Here is a 12,255-nt window from a genome sequence, read left to right as displayed (position 1 = left end):
GTATCTTGACTAGCTAGCTAGATCACAATCAGGAAAAAAAAAAAAAAAAAGGGTGCCTATCTTTATCAGATTGTATAAGCAAAGCATATGAAAACAGGTATATGAAAACTGTGAGGGAAAGCAGGATCTTTGAATGAAAAGAAGCTCAAAACAGCCATGTGGTGAACGTACCCGTACTGTCAGATAGATAGATAGAATATCATGAAACGGTAAATTCATTATGGAGGTTTTTAAGAGAACAAGAAAAACAATTTTGGTCTTCTTTTAGGCTGAACCTCAATCAGGAAACAGCCCCAGTAGGAGAGCTGGCTGTGCCTAAAAATGATTCTCAGCCTGAAATGATTCTCATTTCCCACCCCAGTCTTCATCATGGTGTCACCTTCACTGAGCTTTGTCACACAGTATGTAGCTCAGCACAGCTTCTTCACACAGAGCTCCAAGATTGTGCACAGCAAACAGCTGCCATTAAGGTCAGTGAGGCTGACCTGAGAGCCAAAACAATCGCCCTATAGGACGGGACGTGGTGCAGGAAGGTGGTGGCTGCACCAGACCGCTCAACAACTAATATTTATAAAGGACGCTGCAGGACTCAATGTCAAGCTGAAGTACAACTAACAAAAAAGTAAAAATAAAAAAGGTGATTAAATGAAATGGTTAAATAACTTCAAACTATCCAGCCAAGCCGACTTTAGCCTTGGATGATTTTGAATCAGGTGGAAATTTAATTACAAAATCCGTCCTTTATATGTTTAATATAAAACATCTGTTATATGTATAACAGAATAGAGTGTCACGATCCCTGGCTGGGCCCTGAGTTTCTAGGACCAATGAGATGATCTGCATCCATCTGTCTCCACAGTCCACGAGAATCACTGCTCCTTCTAGAGTTGTAGTTAGATTGTAGTGAAACTTACACTCACCTCCACCCAGATTGCAACAATCTAAAGTAAATTTTACATTCGCTTTGCACTATGTCCCTCATAAAGCTCTTGTAAAGCTCATTCATGCTTTTGTGACTTCTAGATTGGATTACTGTAATTCTCTCTACTTTGGTCTTCACTCCGCTCTCCTTCACAGACTTCAGCTTGTCCAGAATGCTGCGGCTCGCCTCCTGACTGGCACTAGAAAGCATGCCTCTATCACACCCGTTCTTATTGATTTGCATTGGTTACCCATAAAATATCGCATTGAATTTAAAATATTGTTGCTCACCTTTAAAATTATAAATAATTTAGCCCCTCGTTATCTTCTCGATCTTCTTAGTCTATATGTCCCTGGGCGAGCCCTCAGGTCTTCAGCCCAATTACTCTTGGCTCAGCCTAGATCTAGACTTAAATCTAGGGGTGACCGTGCTTTTGCCCTGGTTGCACCTAATCTGTGGAACAAACTTCCTATCGCTATCAGTGCGTCAGACTCCATTTTATATCCTATTTAAAAACTCACTTATTCAACATAGCTTTTCCATCTAGTTAGTGTCCCTTTTTGCAGGGACACCAACTAGATGTATTTTGTATTTGGTTCAATTTGTATTTGGTTCAATTTTAAATTTATGTACTTCATCTTTCAGCTATATCTGTTATTAGTAATTTGTTCTTATATTCCCTTCTATTGCCGTATAATTAGTGCCCTTAACCTGATGACATATGTGGTACTTTGTTAATAGTCTTTTATTTAATCATGTCTTAATTTTCCTGTTTTTATTGTAAAGCACTTTGGTGTACCGCTGGTCTTTTAAACGTGCTATACAAATAAAGTTGTATTTTACATTCGCTTTAATTTTAGGCGCTCTCTGTTTGGCGTCTTTATGGTTTCTTTGTATTTAGTTAAGTTGTTGTTAGACTTTGGTTTTTAGATTTTTTCTTAGTTCTTGTTAAATTTTGCTTTGCATTTCCTCCTGTGTTTCCTCTGTTTGGTATTCATTTCCTGTTTTGTTTTGGTAGTTTGTCGTTTCCTGTGTCTTGCACTGATCTTTACTTCCCCTCATTTCTAATGCACTTTGATCGACTTCACCTGTGTGATTACTCTCACCTGTGTCTTCTGTCCCTCCTGCTTCTGCTTCCCTGATTACCTCACGTGTGTATAAATAGCCCAGCCCTTCCTCTGAGTCTCCGTCTTTGTGTTTGTATCATCTTCTTGGAGTTTTGGGTTTCATTTCCTTTCTGTTGTACTTTGGACTTCATCAACTCAAATGAGAGGTTTCTCAGTTTCTTAAGCCTGTATTTAGTTTACACTCCAATACATGATAGTAACATAAAGAGAAAATGAACAAATACTCCCCTAACCAAAACCTCAACATTTTAATTTCAAGTATGGTATTTTTTTTTTTTTTTTTTTTTACCCCAAGTGTGATGCTGCTTGTTTCTAAAATTAGAGCTTTGGATGCATTAAACATTAAGAGTCCCATAGCTTATTAAAGGAGAAATGTGAAAATCTACCAATAAAGTGAAATGAGATTTTTTGATTGAGTACATATTCTGTAAGTGTGTTAGAACCAAGCTTGAACCCTCCAGCTTCTAATTAATTTTGTCTCCTGAGTGCTCATCAGGAGCAGCAGGTTTACTGGATATATTTTGTTATTCCAAAATAAATATCCTTATAGTTACTTTGCGTGTGTTTGGTGTCTGCATTTGGGTCCTGGTTCATGACATTTAGTTATTAGCCTTTAAAGACTTAAGTAAATAATAGCCACGGAGGATCGGTGACTGGGACTGAGGGGGATTGTCCTAGCAAGTCAGGTTGCAGGAGTTGTAATAGAAAAGGGGTCAGAGGGATTTTTACACGTCCGAGTTAGTAAGCACTGAGGAGGGGAGGCCCGTGGACGTTTCCTCGGGAGTCCTGAGGTGTAATGAGAAGGTTGGAAGGCGGGCAGGAAGGGAGAGAGGGAGACGGAGAATATCCCGGTGACAGTGAACCAGGGAATGCAACGCCTCGCCACGGAGAGCATAACAAACTGGCGAGGAAAAGCAGGTTGCACAGGCGCTGATTGCTTGTAGATGGAATACAGGTGAGGCGCTGGAGGTCCCACCAAAAGGGAAGGACCCACGGCCACAGATGGAAAACCTCCAGACACTCCCACGGATCATGACACTAAATAATTTAATAACTAACTGCAAAAGGGTTTGGATCCTCCTGGGCATACATGGATGGATGACGGATGGATAAACAGACAGTTTTTCTTTTCTATCATGTTTTTCTTTTGAGCTGTTCTTCAGTGGAGTAAATATGCGGCTTCTAATTAATTTTGTCCCCTTTTTTAATCAGAGACACAGGGAATACATTTCCAAACCATAGATTTGATTTTATTCACTGTAGGTGATTTTTGCAGTTTGTCTGGGATCATTTCATGTTGGAAAATTCCTCTAAAACCAGCTTTTTGAGCTAAGTGTCATCTCTTTACATGACCATCCATCCAGAGTGCATCTCTAAATGTCAGCAAACTTCACTCTCAAATTTCTTTTTGTTTCACCTGATCAAAGAGTGTAGTGTCAGCATCCTTCAGGCTTCTCTTCGTGCTTTAACCAAGTTTTGTTAGCCATGTTTTTCTTCTATAGATGACTTCATGTTATGTCCTTCACATTGTCAGAGAATCAGTGGAATATCACAAGTCTGCAGCTTTAATCTCTTTTACAGTAAAAAGATCAGCTCATTGATTCTGCTGTTGTTGTTGCTGTGTTTCTGCATATGTTCAATAGAATCCTTTGGTGAGAGTTCAGCAGCATCAATCTTTATGGCGTCTCACTACTTGGTTTCTCTTATTCAGTCAGACAAACTATCATGCAGAGAAATTTTATGTTAGTTACAACTGAAGCCAATGCTGAGAAAGCGCTGCTCAGTCGCAGTTCCTTATATCATAGATCATGCACTTAAGTTTAATTTGAAATTTCAGGGCTTCCTCAGAGACGGGTCAGTAAAATCTGATTTTGCAGTTCATGGATTTTCCAAGATAACGAGCGAGCCGGCACATGTGTGTTTCTGTTCAAATAAAGTCGCTTTGGTTAATTTTTACTTCACTAGAAATGGTGTAAAATGCATCCAAAATGGAACCATAAAATTAAGTGAATTCCCCACAATCTCTGTGCAGCTTATTCTTTGCAGATCGTTCTTGCTTAAATAGTTTGCATGTCTTTGATTTTTCAAAGTTCAAAATAGGTTTGTTACACCAGCCTTGATTGTTTGCTCATAACGTTATTGCTTACTTTACCTTCATAAATGAAGGCAAACAAACGAGATGCACAATATTTGCATAACTGTTATCTACACTGAACGGTTTATTACTATAGCTTAGTCAACTCTGCTGACATACGAAGAATAGAAACGCTCAGCTGAGTATAATGCCACCTCTCATGAGTTAACCATGAGAGCAGTGTCAAGTCTTTCTGGAAGCAAGTGTTGCTTTTTGTCAGCCATATTGGTGATGCTTCCTAACAGTTTTTCAGAGGATTCTTCAAAGTTACTGGGTAGAGACCTTTTAGTGCCGTTTCAATCATGTCCAGGACCTAAAAACTGAATGTATTCAACTTCATAATGCATAAAAAGTCTCAGTAGCTTTTCCTTCACAAATTACTTCAACTTCAGCCTCTGCACATGTCAGTTAAGACATGTTAATTCACTTAATTCATCAGTAAGCCAAAAAATTTTTAAAAGCACAGGTGCTCACATCTTCACCATAAACGGAGTAGACATGCCCGCCACCACACAGCTGAAATGATCATGAACGTCTACTCTGTGCTTGTATTTATAGGTTTCCCCAATTTGTCACTTTATCAGCTCTTTTTATTCAGGGGGAGCTCAACCACTGTCCTTGCTATTATTACATTCTTCCATAGATTCCTATGCAGGGTTCAGAGTACCATGTCTTTGAGTGGAATCTGGTGGAATCTTTAACTGGAGCTTCAAAGCATCATCATTATTATTGTACTGAGGTTTGATTACTTTTAATCATACATGTGATTATGTATTCTGCACTTTATTGTAAATATATTGCAATTATTTTTGAAAGGATATTATTTTGAATCAGCATCAAGTGTGTGCCTCATTTTCTGATGTACTGACAGATTCTTAGAATCTGCTTCACATATGAAGGATGTTGTATTCATCTCATTCATCATGTGGTTTCTAGTTAGGAATTGTTGTGTTTCTTGCTAATAGGGGACTACGGTACTAATACATTTCTTTCTAAAGAAAATAATCCTCTCCACTTTCTTAGTTTCTCTTTTTGCCTGTTTTTGCAATTTAATAAAATTTGTGTATGAAGGAAAAAGTAAAGAAGTCATGTGCAGCACAACTTTAATTTGAGCTCCAAACTTTGCTCGAGCATTTAAACTCCACGTAAAACCTCCAAATTCTGCAGCTGCTATTTTAGACTATGAGATTAAGTATTAAGATGAGCAGGCTAGCCAAGTTCAAGAAGTTCAAATCCCTGTGAAGTCTAGGTGGGAGCTGACTTGAAAGAGCGGTGCTTCCTGCCTTCAGCCAAGGTTCTGGGCAAAACATAAAATTATTCCGATGGCTTGAGAAGAGTAAAAAGGACTCATCAGTCACCACCGCAGCGTGATTGGAAAACAGTCTTTCCTAATGTTAATTAAAAACAGCCCTTAGCAGGTCACATTATCTCCAAAGATTACACTGCACACAAAATATGAGGTGCTCCCACCTCACATCTCACAAGATCAATAGCAGTAACAACTATTGATCTCACTGATTAAATAGATCTTAGTTGTGAAGGCAGAATACACATCAAGCAGAAGAGCAGAAAGATCAAGACAGCCGGGGTGGATGGGACACGGATTTGGCAGTTCAGCAAAATCAAGGTAGTCCGTGTCGGGGTGTGGAAGATTATAGGTGTTAGGAGACTGTGGCTAATACGGCTATAATTTGCATCATCGCAGGCTTCCGTGGCCCCCAGAGCAAAAGACCCAGTCGTGATTACCACCTCTGCCAGACCCATTTTTATTCACCTCCCGAATGTGTCATCTGTGCGCTGCAACTACCTCCCCAGGGCTGTTGTTGCAAATAAAGAACGTGCACTCCATCTATTTAGTTAAAAGCGGTTTACATAGATATTATTGGTTGCCTAATTCAACCCGATTCCCCTCACAGCCTTGACACTTCATCTCCACTGTTGAGCCAGCAGCAATAAGCTTTAATATGCTCATTTTCAGCTTGTAACCAGCTAATAGTTTTCAGACTGGGTCACTCTGAATTTAATCAACTGTAAGTTGGTGCTTAGCCGTGGTTAAGTGCAGCACGGAGGACTTAACTTTCTTTAGAGAGACGTTAGAATTCATGTCAGGACAAACAGGCTTGACTGAAGTATTTGTTGTGATTCTTGATTCCCCTTTATGACTTTTTAAAATTAACATTCAGGTCAGACCCATCTTTGAGTAAATTGAGATATTTTTAGATTTAGAAGTCTTGGCGACCTTTTCGAGCTCTTATCTCTCGACTGTGAGGAGTTTGTGGAGACAATTACTAACTGATGTAGTCCCAGGCTGGCTGTTGAGAATAGGGCCAGTGTTCCTGTTGCCAAGTGAGTGAATTATATAAATAGGCTAACGCAGGAGAACAGTAAAGGGAAGAAGCTTCACACATAGAATAAATAGGAATCATCTTATTTATTCCCTAGTTTTAGGATGTCTTGTCTAAAATATTTTGTAGCAAAGACCAAGACAAGAACAGGCTGTTTTCTCTCAATTTCTCACTTACACAGGAGAGTGCTTTTTGCCCTTTAGCTGTTATAAATACCATAATATTTCTAATGTTGTGTTGGTAGATATTTTGTAGCAGTTAAGGGACACTGCTGATACCTTCCCTTGCATCACATTAGCAGAGGAGCTGTAGGGACTTGTAAACACTAGGTTTGATGCAATGGAAATTACCATATCTCTGCTAACGCCTCAGCAAACTTGAGAGACAAGGCCCTGACTCGCTAATGGACTGTGTGGTTATTAACTCATTCAATAATTACATCAGAGACGAGTACAGTGCTGTACACTGTAATCAAAGGTTGTCTACAATCTGCTGGCTCCTTATGTGAATTTACCACCTATCGCAGAGGGGAATCATTTTTCCAGCTAGTATTTTTCATTGATCATAATTATCTTAATTACCATAATTATGCTCCTCAAGATTACTCGTCCTTTTATTAAGAGTTATCGAGAATCCTAAATACATTATATTTTATCAAGAAAACTGGACAGAACTATTCCAACTTTTAGTCACTAAAGAAAGTGAAAATCAAAAGTAACAGTGTACGCTGTAGACCAAAGGTTAAGCACACTGCTAAATAACAAGGTTAGAATGCTAACATGCTGACAGAGACCGCAGCGCAGGAAGGTTCCTGGTTCGAACCCCAGCTTAAGACTTTTTGGGTGGAGTTTGCAGATCAGACAGGGGCTGCAAAACCAAGGCAGTCCGGCACTAAAACATGCTCAGCTTTATTATTGATTTTACTTTACTAAGTAGGACCGTGATTTATAAAATGAAAATCATCTTTTACTACACAGGATAACTGAGAGGATACGTCATAGTGTAATTTGAGGTATGCTAAATTACACTGCTGAAAATCAGCGGCGACAGCTCTGATGGAGAGATGAATCGAAATTAAAATTTTTGGTTCAAATCATGTTAGTATGAGGAAAACCTGTGAGTGTCTGCAACTGTTAAAAAAAAGCAGTGGAGGCTGTCGTCGTTTGGGGTTCCATCTCTCCTGGTGGTCAGATTTTGATTCACCATGCTGGAAAGCATCAGGTTGGCAGCAGCTTTATAATTTCAGCATGAAAAGGATCTTAAACATCCTCCCAATGCAGTGAAAACCACATGAAGCATGGATTGGCCTCCCTGAGGCCGGACCGCACTGCTTATTGAAGCAGTGTGGGACAGAAAGCACAACAAAGGGCACCAAACATCTACAGAAATCTTTAAATGTCCTTCTCGAAGTCTGGTGGACTGTTCCTCAAGACTACTTCAAGAAAGGACAAGAAAGCTGCCTCAGGGGCTGACAGAACAATAGACCGTGATTATACACACAGCGAGGAAGAACGTGACGACAAACAGTGGAAGACGCATGTATACACAGGAGGGTGATTAAGGGAAGTGGGGACACAGCTGAACAGAATTACAACTAACGAGACGGAGGAAGCAAAACTGAACATCACTCACACAAGACAAGAGACTATCAAAATAAAACAGGAAGCAAACCCCACACTCAGACTACGACAAGTGAACTAGACACTGGGGCTGGGGATGAAGACGCGGAGACATGCATCTCACGTGCACTAAAGACCAAAAATCTCAACACTCACTAATACAAAACTTGAATATAAACGTTTCATAAATTAGAAAAAACGAGTAAAGAGTTCAGGCCAAAGACCCAGGACCATGACAGTCTCTGCTTTATATGCTGTATTTCTGTGTATGTTTACATGTTTCTATAAATATTTGCATTTATTTTCCATTTCCTACCAAAATAAACAAATGATCTGCCTTTTGCACATTATGTAATGGTATGTAGACTAAGGTTTGTCATTCAATATACACTACTGCCCATTAAAATGAATCTGAGTGCAGATTTTTATATACATGCCATGGTGCAGGTAACGTATTTAGGTATTGTCAAGGATGAAAAAGTTTATGGGAGGCTATACAACTGTTTCAGTACTGATTGATACTATTATATCAATCTTACTGTACCAGTAAGATTGATATAATAATGGCTGAATGTCCCTTTCAAATAGGGCCCAGAATTAAGTGTGTATTTGTTGTCTTTGTTAGTAATCACAGATTTTAAATGATTTGGTGTCAGCTAGCCCACGAGCCAATCCATGACTGACATGTTTTTGTTTTGCTCTCATGTTCTAAAAATGTGCTTGTCAGGTGCCTGCTGTGACGTCTCAGCACACCTCTGTAAAGTCATCTGTTGCATGCGAATGCACAGACCCAGACGGTGTTACATGCTGGTCTGACCAGCCTGCAGAAACGCAAGGTAATGCTGACAAATTGAAATTCCCCATCCTTGAATTTCCTTTGAAACACAAGCAGCAACTACCCAAATTTGCCCTTTAGAGAAACAAAGAAAGCCAGCAGTGCATACTCGTACCAGCAAACACATGTTGGGTTTACAAGGATGGGGGCTTTCATGGCTCAGCTCTAACCTCATAAAGAGATGTCTACAAGGAAATGTGGTGCATATAAACACCGCACAACAGTTTCATTACCCTGAGACAGCACACGACAAACCCAAGGTCCAGGCAAACACTTAATTTGTATGTTTGTATTTCTACTGGAGGAACATCAGTCCATTAAGACTGTGGCAGCTATAGCAGGGAACTGCAACTATATTACTAAGTCTGACCTAGAACACATGGGATTCAACAAAAGCTCCCCATGGCACTGAGCTGGCAGTCTCCCACAAAAGGAAGGATTAATGCCATTAGTCAGGTGATGGATGGCTCCAAGTGAAATAGTAATAACACAATAGATCATGGCTAAATGATCATATGGGGAGCTGTCTTTGACAGGTTAATTGTAGACAGCAGATGAAGTGTGCTTGGCATTAAGAATGGGGGAAAAAGAAGGCAATGGTATGATATTTGGAGTCATAATCTGTTTGTAGAAATGTGTTTGCTATCAAACAAAAGAGAGCGAAAGAGCACAAGCAAACAAGATACATCATAATATGCTTCAGACCGAGCGAGGGACTGTGTAGGAGGTGCATCTGTCCAAGTGCGTAGGCCCGTATGAAAACTTCACAACGTGAACTTAAGGAAAAGAGAGAAATTACACCGGGTCAAGTATCGCCCTGATTCATCAGGAAACGTTTGTGCTTTTTTTGCGTCTGGCATGATTAAACAGGGAACGGAGCTCTGAAATCAAAGAGAAGATGATGGATACAGTGAAGCACTGACGGTACATGGCAAAGAGAGGCAGGCGGAACAGATGGAGCAGTTCATTCTGATGGAGTAGCAGATATGTATTGTCACTCCGTTGTCAAAACAGCAGATGGAGGTGTGCTGCCAAGCCAACAATGGAGACTGGAATGAAGAGAAACTTTTCTGTTACTTGAGAGACCTCATTAAAGACTTTGCTCAGCTCTTCATATATGATTTCATGGGAGCGGAGCCGCTGCTGGATAGTGCTTGGTGTTCGATTTATCAAAGGCATTATCATCTATATCGGCCTTGGAGTGACTTATGTGTGACTCTAGTAAACCAGTGAGTGAGCTCTGACCAATGTGCTTGTCTGCCAGTTTGGTTATTTGTTGTTTTAGTTATTATAAGAAATAATAAGACGATAAAAACTGTTCTTAGTAAATATCTAATGGGCACAAATCTGTATTTTGGCAAAAGTAATTAATCTTTTGCTGAAAATTCTTAAACTCCTTGTTCCCAAATGCAGCATTAGAACTCTGATTAGACAATAGCTGGTGACCAGGAAGTTTGCAGTACCATCAACCTGTTACCTTATCTACAGATTCTGTGCATATGTTTCAAGTGATTGTCCGCCCACAACCCTCATCATCGCTCAGGTGTAACACTTTGGAATGAGCTACTGGTTCGCTCAGCACCTGACTCATAGTTCATTCCACATCCTCTACAGCCACACTCAAAGAAAGAGTGAATAGTTCACGTTTTCAGACACTGGAAGGTATTCGTTGTACTCAATGTTACACATTCAAGTGATAAAAGATGAACAAAGAAGAAAATCACTTTGATTTTGAAATCAACCACAAAACCTTTGTTAAAATTTGTTTTGGAAGCTGTTTAGAAATCGGATAAACACATTAATTTGTCAGCTTTGACATTTTTAGAAAGAACACGTACAACCGTAAATTCCATCATTATATTCAAAGATCAGGTAACGTCGTGGGCGTGAAGACAAACCTCCGTGTTCTTGGTAAACACTGTTTGTCGTCTGAAGATGCTGAGAGTTCCCCAGCTAAAGCAGAAGCCTTTGATATTTAAACATCTGTAGTGACCTTTACATATCTCTAACATAGCCACTGGGACTCTGTGGGCCTGTCACTCCTCTTACAGTGTTCTGTGGAAGAGGAACCTAGCTGTGTGGTTGACAAAGAAAGGAGGCAGAATGTTATGGGGGTATTTCCAGGTGTGTGCGCGTGAGGTCGAAGGGAAGGAAGTGGATGGAGCAGCGGGAAGGAAATGAACCAGTAAATGAGACCAAATGAAGATTGATGGATCATGCTTGAATTCTTATTAAATAAGTCATTTCTATCTGTTGATTGCTGGCTTGTTTACCAGTCATCAAACTGTTTTCCCTCGTCATCTGCCCCTCTGACACTGCAGCTGAGCCAGCGTCTGATATGACATAGAATAAAACTTTTTGTATTCCACAGAGGGTACGGCCAAACACTTTAATTGTTTGTATATGTATTTGCTGGGTGGAGGATGATGTGACAAACTGTATCAGCCACTACTCTTGTCTCTCTGGTGGTCAAAGTCCTCTGAGCTCTTCTTTGGCTGAAAGGAGTCAAGATTTTTGGACTACAGGCAATTATGACATTTATTTCAGCCAACACCATTCCACCAATCAGAGTACTGAAACACCAGGTTCCAAGGGGGCAAAAAACATCTATCAAACCTCGACAAGATCACTGCAGTCAGTGATGTAAGACTCGTCTACATGGTTGAAGAAGTGCTTTTACATCAAATCCATCTGTGTACTTAGTTCTACTGGATGTACCCACAAAATTATCTCATATTATATTGGCTATTTGAGCTTTCAGGTGAGTCTCATGGCTCAAAGCATTTAACCCTTGTATGGTGTTCAGGTCTGTGAGACCCATGCCATTTAGAGGCCGTTGCCCTTTAGGCAGTATATACCATCAAAACCTGCAAAATATGGTATAAGGATATGTACACTTGATTAGAACTGATTTTATTTTTTTATAACATTTTATTGACAAAAAACGAGAAGCACATTAATTCATAAATGTGATCGAACAAAGGTAAAAGGAAAAACTTAACCATGTTTGCTGTTCACATGGCTCGTAATTGGGATAAAGTAAACATCTGTTGAGTAATTTAACATAAAATTGTTTGATAGTGTTAATTGGAAAGCCAAAACTCTAGCGGGTCCACCAGACCCATGAACACTGGCTGAGTAACAAAAATACGAACACCATACAAGGGTTAAAGGATTTCAACTTCTGAAGCTCCCAGAATATCTGGACCAGGAGGACCAGGAGCTACTTCTACCTTATATTTTCAGTGAATTGTTGTCCCTTCTTGTCATCAC

General features: G+C 39.8%; 1 protein-coding gene across 3 annotated transcripts in view; it reads left to right on the top strand.

Moving 5' to 3' along the window:
* Positions 1–12,255, top strand: part of sorcs3 (sortilin related VPS10 domain containing receptor 3) — a 233,671-nt gene that overhangs the window by 130,779 nt on the left and 90,637 nt on the right. The window lies entirely within an intron of this gene.

The sequence above is a fragment of the Oreochromis aureus genome, linkage group 6 (genome assembly GCF_013358895.1).
Source record: "Oreochromis aureus strain Israel breed Guangdong linkage group 6, ZZ_aureus, whole genome shotgun sequence".
NCBI classification, from domain to species: domain Eukaryota; kingdom Metazoa; phylum Chordata; class Actinopteri; order Cichliformes; family Cichlidae; genus Oreochromis; species Oreochromis aureus.
Note: the sequence above shows the minus strand (reverse complement) of the source record. Positions and strands in the feature narration are given on the sequence as shown.